Here is a 7364-nt window from a genome sequence, read left to right on the forward strand (position 1 = left end):
CCCGCCCCTGCCACTTTCTGATTGGCCTTTTCTCCTCACTGCGGCCGGCCGGTTGGGTGACAGCCGGCATTCCTGGTCTCTTCCCGCTACGCTTGTCCATCAAAGCTATCGCGGCTTTTAGTTGGTAAAGATGGTAACAGCTCCCGCCTTATTCCCGCCTTTCATTAAAGATAAACCACTCAGAAACCACTCTGGCGCTCCTCGGCCAAAAAAACTTCAACTGAATAGGCGAAAATTTCTGTCAGGCTTGACATTGACACGCCCCTGAGTGGGTTTCCGTGGAGACCACTGGCCGTCCTGCCGCCTGTGGGCGGGGCGATGGGAACCTGTGGTCCACAAGGGCCAGAATCTTCAGTCCTGGCTCTGGCTCAGGCTGGGAGGGCCGAGGCCTGAGGAGCATCCCTGGGCAGCTAGGGAGGAGACCAGGAAAAGGCGGTGGGGGAAAAAAATGGCTCGTTTTAAAACATCTTCCAGGCCAGGCGTGGTGGCTCACGCCTTTCCAGCACTCGAGACAGAGGCAAGTGGATCTCTTGAGTTTGAAGCCAGCCTTGTCTACAGAGTGAGTTCTAGGACAGCCAGGGCTACACAGTGAGATTCTTGTCTCAGAAAAATAACAGCAAACAAACAAAACATCTTCCAGACGTCGATGACGATGATAATAGCATAGGTCAACTATCATGCTGCTTTTAAAACATTAATTTTCATGGGTCAGGTGTGGTTCTGAGTTTGCACCTCCTTGTGGAAGGCCTGTTCAGTCTATCAGTACTAACTAATGATGGTAATAAATATTGCTGGACATGTCAGCTTCACGCACCAGTTTTGCATGCATTCCCTCAATCTCTGCAATGGTCCTTTGTTTTACACATGGAACAGGCATAAAGTGAGCTCTCCTGAAGACATGGCACTTGTGGGCCGAGGCTGCTGGCTGCTCTTTCTACAGTTACAGGAGAAGCAGCATGCTCCGTTGGGTTTGTTGAGAACCCAGCTAACAGGACAGGTCATAAACAAGGAAATGAGTACCTGTCCTTGAATTCCAGATACGGGTAGAAAGGCAGATGGATGGAAAACAGCCTTGTGAAGGGGAGGAGGAGGAATATTCCAGCAAAGACAAAGGTTTCTGGAGAGGTTCAAGACTGCTACTTACCTGCAATGATGTGTGGATTAGTGGTGGGACGTGTGCTGAAATACAGGTACTAGGTGATTTCATCTTTATGCAAAGACCGGGGTGTTCACTAGCAGCCCTCAAGTGTGAGGAGCCAATTTAACCCTCCATGTGCAGACCCAGGCTCAACTGAATCATAGCCTAGTGGGGCCAGTGTGTGTGTGTGTGTGTGTGTGTGTGTGTGTGTGTGTGTTTACAGTGTGCATATGAGCTTTGCCCATGAGAGTGTATGAAAAGACCAGAGGTCAACAATGCTCTACCATTCTCCGCCTTAATTTAGGGGTGAGGTTTTTTGTTTAGCTGGTTGGTTGGTTGGCTGGTTGGTTAGTTGGCTGGTTGGTTGGTTGGCTGGTTGGTTGGTTGATTGGTTGGTTTTGGTTTCGGTTTCTTAGACAGGGCCTCACTGAATAGCCTCTGCTGACCTGGAGCTTGCTATGTAAACCAGGCTGGCCTCAAACTCAGAGAAAGCCACTGCCTCCTGCGTCTTTCACTGAGCCTAGAGTTTGTGATTTCTGCTAAGTAGCAAGATCCACCCAAGGATGCTGAAGTTGGGATTGAAACTTCAGGGAGAAATCTGTTTTGCTGGGCCTCCTCCTTCATCCTTGGAGCTTTCTACTACAGATACTCCTCCTCTAGGAGTACCTGGGTACCTCCTCCCTGGTATGAGGATTTAGATTAGTGTCTTTACAGGATGAAGGGGGCCTGGGCATGCGTGGTGCTGCCTACCTTTAATGCCAGTGCTAAGGAGGAGCAGAGACAGATGGTCTGTGAGTTCTAGGCCAGGCTGGTCTACATAGAGAGTCCCAGGCCTACCAGGATTACATAGTGAGACTGTATCAATCAATCAATAGCAAACAAAATAGAAAGTAAGTGAAAGATAGTAGAACCTTGACCTGGCAGACAGCTCCTTAACCAAAAATCAAAGGTCAAGGCATCAGCTGTGAGCCGTGGTGCTCTCATGACACATGACGGGTCTGAGGAAAAACACCTTTTGGGTTTTTTTTTTCTTTTTAATTTGTTACTGTTGGTGTGTGTGTGTGTGTGTGTGTGTGTGTGTGTACATGCATGCATGGATTATAACATGGTTCTGGAAGTCAGCAGCATTCATGATTGGATCTCTCCTGTCTTGGATTCTTAGGTCTTTATTTTATTTTATTTTATTTTATTTTATTTTATTTTATTTTATTTTATTTTATATTTATTTTTGAAACAGGTTCTCTCAATACAACCCTGGCTGTCCTGGAATTCACCATGTAGACCAAGTTGGCCTCAGACTCAAAGATATGCCTGCCCCTGCCTCATGAGTGCCAGGAATAAAGACGGCCGCCACCATGCCCAGCTGATTCTCGGTAGTGAGCTCACTTGTCAGGCTTGTATGACAAGCACCCCCTGTCTATGCTTTGTTTTGTTTTGTTTTTAAGATCTTACTATGTAGCCTTGCTGCTCTGGAACTTTCTATGTAGACCAGATTGACTTGAACTTATAGAGATCCACCAACCCCTGTCTCCCAAGTGCTGGGATTAAAGATATCCACCACCATATCTAGGCCCCCTTCTTTAATTTAATTAATTTTTTTTAGAAAGGGTCTTGCTGTGTAAGGCTGGACTTCAATTCTGGGTCCTCCTGCCTTAGCCTCTCCAGTGCTAGAATGACAGAAACAAGCTTGGTTTCTAAGAATAATGCATCCCTCTGATATTGTCCCTAAATTCTATAATCTAACCCAGAGAACACACCAAATATTTGTCCCTTATTCAAGAACATTCTATAAAAGATAATAGATCAAAAATGAGCAGAGTCTAAATATGGTGCCATAGGCCTGTAGTCCCAGCATTTAAGAGGCTAAAACAGGGGCTGGGAGATGGCTTGGTGCCTAAGAGTGTTTGCTGCTCATATTCGTGTTCAATTCCCAGTATCCATTGCCTGTAACTTCAACTGGGGGTCAGAGGGGTTGGGAGGATCCAGTGCCCTCTTCTGGCCTCAGTAGGCACCTGCACTCACAAGCACATACCCCCCCACACACACACACACAGAGAGAGATGTGATTTAAAATAGCTCAGTTTTCTTATTTAAAAAAAAAAACCAAGCCGAGTAGTGGTGGCACAGGCCTTTCATCCCAGTACTCGGGAGGCAGAGGCAGGCGTAACTCTGAGTTTGAGGTCAGTCTGGTCTACAGATGGAGTTCCAGGACAGCCAGGGCTACCCAGATAGACTCTGTCTCAAGAGAAGAAGAGGAGAAAGAGGAGGAGGAAGAGGAGGAGGAAGAGGAGGAAAACCAAACAAACAAAAAACAAAACAAACCATCTCTGTGGTGATACCTCAATCAGGAGGGTGCATGCCTTGGGAAAATGAAAACCTGAGCTTGCTTCCCCAGAGCCCATGTTCAGAAAAGTCTGGAGTGGTTTACACTTCCAGTACTTGAGAGGCTAAGGCCAACCTGTGCAACATACCCAAACCCCATCTCAAAGTTGAGTAGGCTCAGCAAATAAAGGTGCCTGCTGCCGACCATGATGACCTGAGTTTAATCTCCAATGCCTGCCCATACATATATGTATTAGGGATTGGTTCTAATGATGTCTCAATGCAACTTGCCTCCTAAAGGCCAGAGGGCTCTGGTGGGTGACTGGGAGTGCGACCCACTGGGAGCACAAACCAGTTTAGCGCATTACTGCTACACATATGTATAAACCATACACATATAAAATAAATAAAAAATCTAATAAAAAGATATGAACATCGAACTTTCAGGGTGTCAAGGATATGAAACTGAATAAAACTATATAGACTGTCAACAAGCAAACAGGACCCTGCTCTGGATGGGATCCTGGGCCAGAGAAAGGACATCAGAGAGAAAATTGGTGAAACTGAAACACAGTCCACAGTCTGTGACTTGGTGAATGTGGTCCCAAGGTTGCCATGATTCCCCGGAAGCAGTAAAGCTCCATGGGTGTACAAGGTGCCAATAGTGGAAGCTAGCAACTGCGCAGACCTGATATAATATAATAGTGGCCAGCTTGAGTTATAACCACCGTATCTGTTGGAAAGTAATGCCTGTAGGTCTTTTCTACGATGCCCCCAGCAAACCACATTATACAGCTATTAGCAGTGTATGAGTCCTAGCTTCAGGGATGAGCCTAGGTCTTTTATTTTAGCTTACAATAACCACCTCTGTCCCATCTGGGAGGAAGTCACTTTTCCCCTGACCCATTTACACACCCATCTTTCCATTTACACACCCATCTTTCTAACCCAACTGATGGGGCCTGCGGGAGGCAGAGACCTCTTTGTGCTCACAGACATGCACTAGAAGAATCTGCGAGATTAAGCACACAGGGTTATTTCTTCAAGGGGAGGAATGAAACCTGTTTTCTATCCCAAAGGCTGGAGGAGATGTGCTTTCTGCCTGGTGACCTGAGCACAATCTGTGTGGTGGCCAGAGACTTTGCAGCACTGGACCCTTTTCTAGACCTTTCTTGTAAACATATGTTTTGTTCAGTTAACCTACAGACTATCTTATGGGGGGGGGTGTATTTTGCAAAGAATTTTGATGCAGTCACATCTGATCTGTATTTAGTCTACTGTGTTCCTCAAGGAGATTTAGGGAAGTTTTGCTGTACATTCGGATTGAGTTAATTATCACAAGGATAGTTTTCGCCAGATGGTGCTGTGCTTCAATATGCTTAAAATAAGCCTTTCAGGGTCAGACTCCCGGGTTGAACCAATACTGGCTACTGAGTTGTGAGCTGAGTTGCCCGCTTGCCTTCCTCAGCTCCTCATTCTGCTGCCTATAAAGGTCACAGATCTCTCATCAGGGGTCCAGTTAGTCTCTGTAGGTTTAGTTGTTTTCGTTTGGGGCTTTTGATGGTGAATTTCTGATTCTTTGGTCTTCTTCCCAGTGCTGGGATTATAGGCATCGGCCTCCATGAATTGCTTGATATGTGTGTGTTTGTTTGTCTGTCTGTCTGTTTGTTCGTTCATTTCTGTGTTTTGAGACAGTCTTATATATCTCAGGCTTACCTCCAACTCACTGTGAAACCAAGGCTGGTCTTGAACTTCTGATCCTCCTGCCTCAACTTCTAAACTGTCTAGACTGAAAGGGTATTATACCACACCTAGCTTCCAGCTGAGCTTGCTGCTGCCAGAACCAACCTGTCGGGCAGGCTCCCCACAAGCAGCCTCCTGAGATGCTAAACAGTCTGTCTCACAGTGGTATCTGGGCCTGTAGCTGTCGAACACTAACAGTGAACTGCCAGGAACAGTGATGGGTATATATAATGGGTATCTATAACAACTCTCTCCAGTGGCTCAGTGGTTAAGAGAGCTTGCTGCAAAGGTATGGGGACCTGGGTTTGGTTCCTCAGGACTCATGTAAAAAAGCCAGGAATGGCCGTGCATGCCTATAATATTTGTGTTGGGGTCAATGACAAGTAGATCCTGGAAGTCCATTGGACTGACTAACTTTTGGTTCAGTGAGAGACCGTGTCTCAGATAATAAGGTGTCATTCTCCACAGTGCACTGTGGTTACCTGTGCTCAGGCACCCTGTGACCATCTCTTCACATTCTGTCTCCTGGATGTTCCACCTTCTATTTCCTGCCTAAGCCATAGGCCATAGGTTTTTTAACTGACATGTGGTGAATCCATACGATACACAAAATATTCTCTCCTACATTGTCCACATGTGAACACATCCATAACACACACATGGGGGTGGAGGGGACTCCCCCCACCCCGAGATTCAAACTCTCAGTGATCAGCCTTCCAGGTTCTGGGACTACAGATGATACCCACTACATCCAGCACAAGTATGCCCCTCCACATCTTTGCAAATCTTAGATAAAAGTAAACCGGTTTCCAAATAAAAACTTGAGGACTGTTGGGCATGGTGGTGCTTGACTTTAGTCCCAGCACTCAGGAGGTGGTGACAGGAAGAGCTCTGTGAGTTTGAGGCTAGCCTGTTTTACATAGTGAGTTCAAGGACAGTCAGGACTACATAGAGAAACCCTGTCTCAAAAAAAGAAAAAGAAGAAAAGAAAAGAAAAGAAAGAAAGAAAGAGCTGGGCAGTGGTGGCGCACGCCTTTAATACCAGCACTTGGGAGGCAGAGGCAGGCGGATTTCTGAGTTTGAGGCCAGCCTGGTCTACAGAGTGAGTTCCAGGACAGCCAGGACTACACAGAGAAACCCTGTCTCGAAAAAAAAAAGAAAAAGAAAGAAAGAAAGAAAGAAAGAAAGAAAGAAAGAAAGAAAGAAAGAAAGAAAAGGGAAGGGAAGAAGAGAAGAGGAGAGAAAAGAGAAAGGAAAGCATTCAACCTCTGGAATCTACATAGTAAGAACCAACTCCTACAAGTTTCCCTCGAAGCTTCACAAGCCCACTGTGGCACACACACACACACACACACACACACACACACACACACACACTATTGCACACTGATATATATGTAATAAAAGAAAAACAGCCCAGAGGTTGGCTTAGCTGGCAGTTCTGGCATCCAAAGGCATCTGGCTATGGCCTTTGTATAAGTTTATTAAGTCATAGTGAAAAAATAAATAATGGTGTTAGTCTGATAATAGATACACAGATGATAGGTTGGTAGGTGGATGGATGGATGGATGGATGGATGGATGGATGAATGGATGAATGGATGGGTGGGTGGATGGATGGGTGGATGGATGGATGGATGGGTGGGTGGATGGGTGGATGGATGAATGGATGGGTGGGTGGATGGATGGATGGATGGGTGGATGAATGGATGGGTGGATGGATGGATGGGTGGGTGGATGGATGGGTTGGTGGATGGATGGGTGGATGGGTGGATGGATGGATGGATGGATGGGTGGATGGATGGGTGGATGGGTGGATGGATGGATGGGTGGGTGGATGGATGGGTGGGTGGATGGATGGATGAGTGGATGGATGGATGGGTGGATGGATGGATGGATGGGTGGATGGATGGATGGATGGATGGGTGGGTGGGTGGGTGGATGGATGGATGGGTGGGTGGATGGATGGATGGATGGGTGGGTGGATGGATGGATGGATGGGTGGATGGATGGATGGATGGATGGGTGGATGGATGGATGGGTGGATGAATGGATGGGTGGATGGATGGATGGGTGGGTGGATGGATGGGTTGGTGGATGGATGGGTGGATGGGTGGATGGATGGATGGATGGATGGGTGGATGGATGGGTGGATGGGTGG

This window comes from Grammomys surdaster, unplaced genomic scaffold (assembly GCF_004785775.1).
Source record: "Grammomys surdaster isolate TR1022 unplaced genomic scaffold, NIH_TR_1.0 125463, whole genome shotgun sequence".
Lineage (NCBI taxonomy): Eukaryota > Metazoa > Chordata > Mammalia > Rodentia > Muridae > Grammomys > Grammomys surdaster.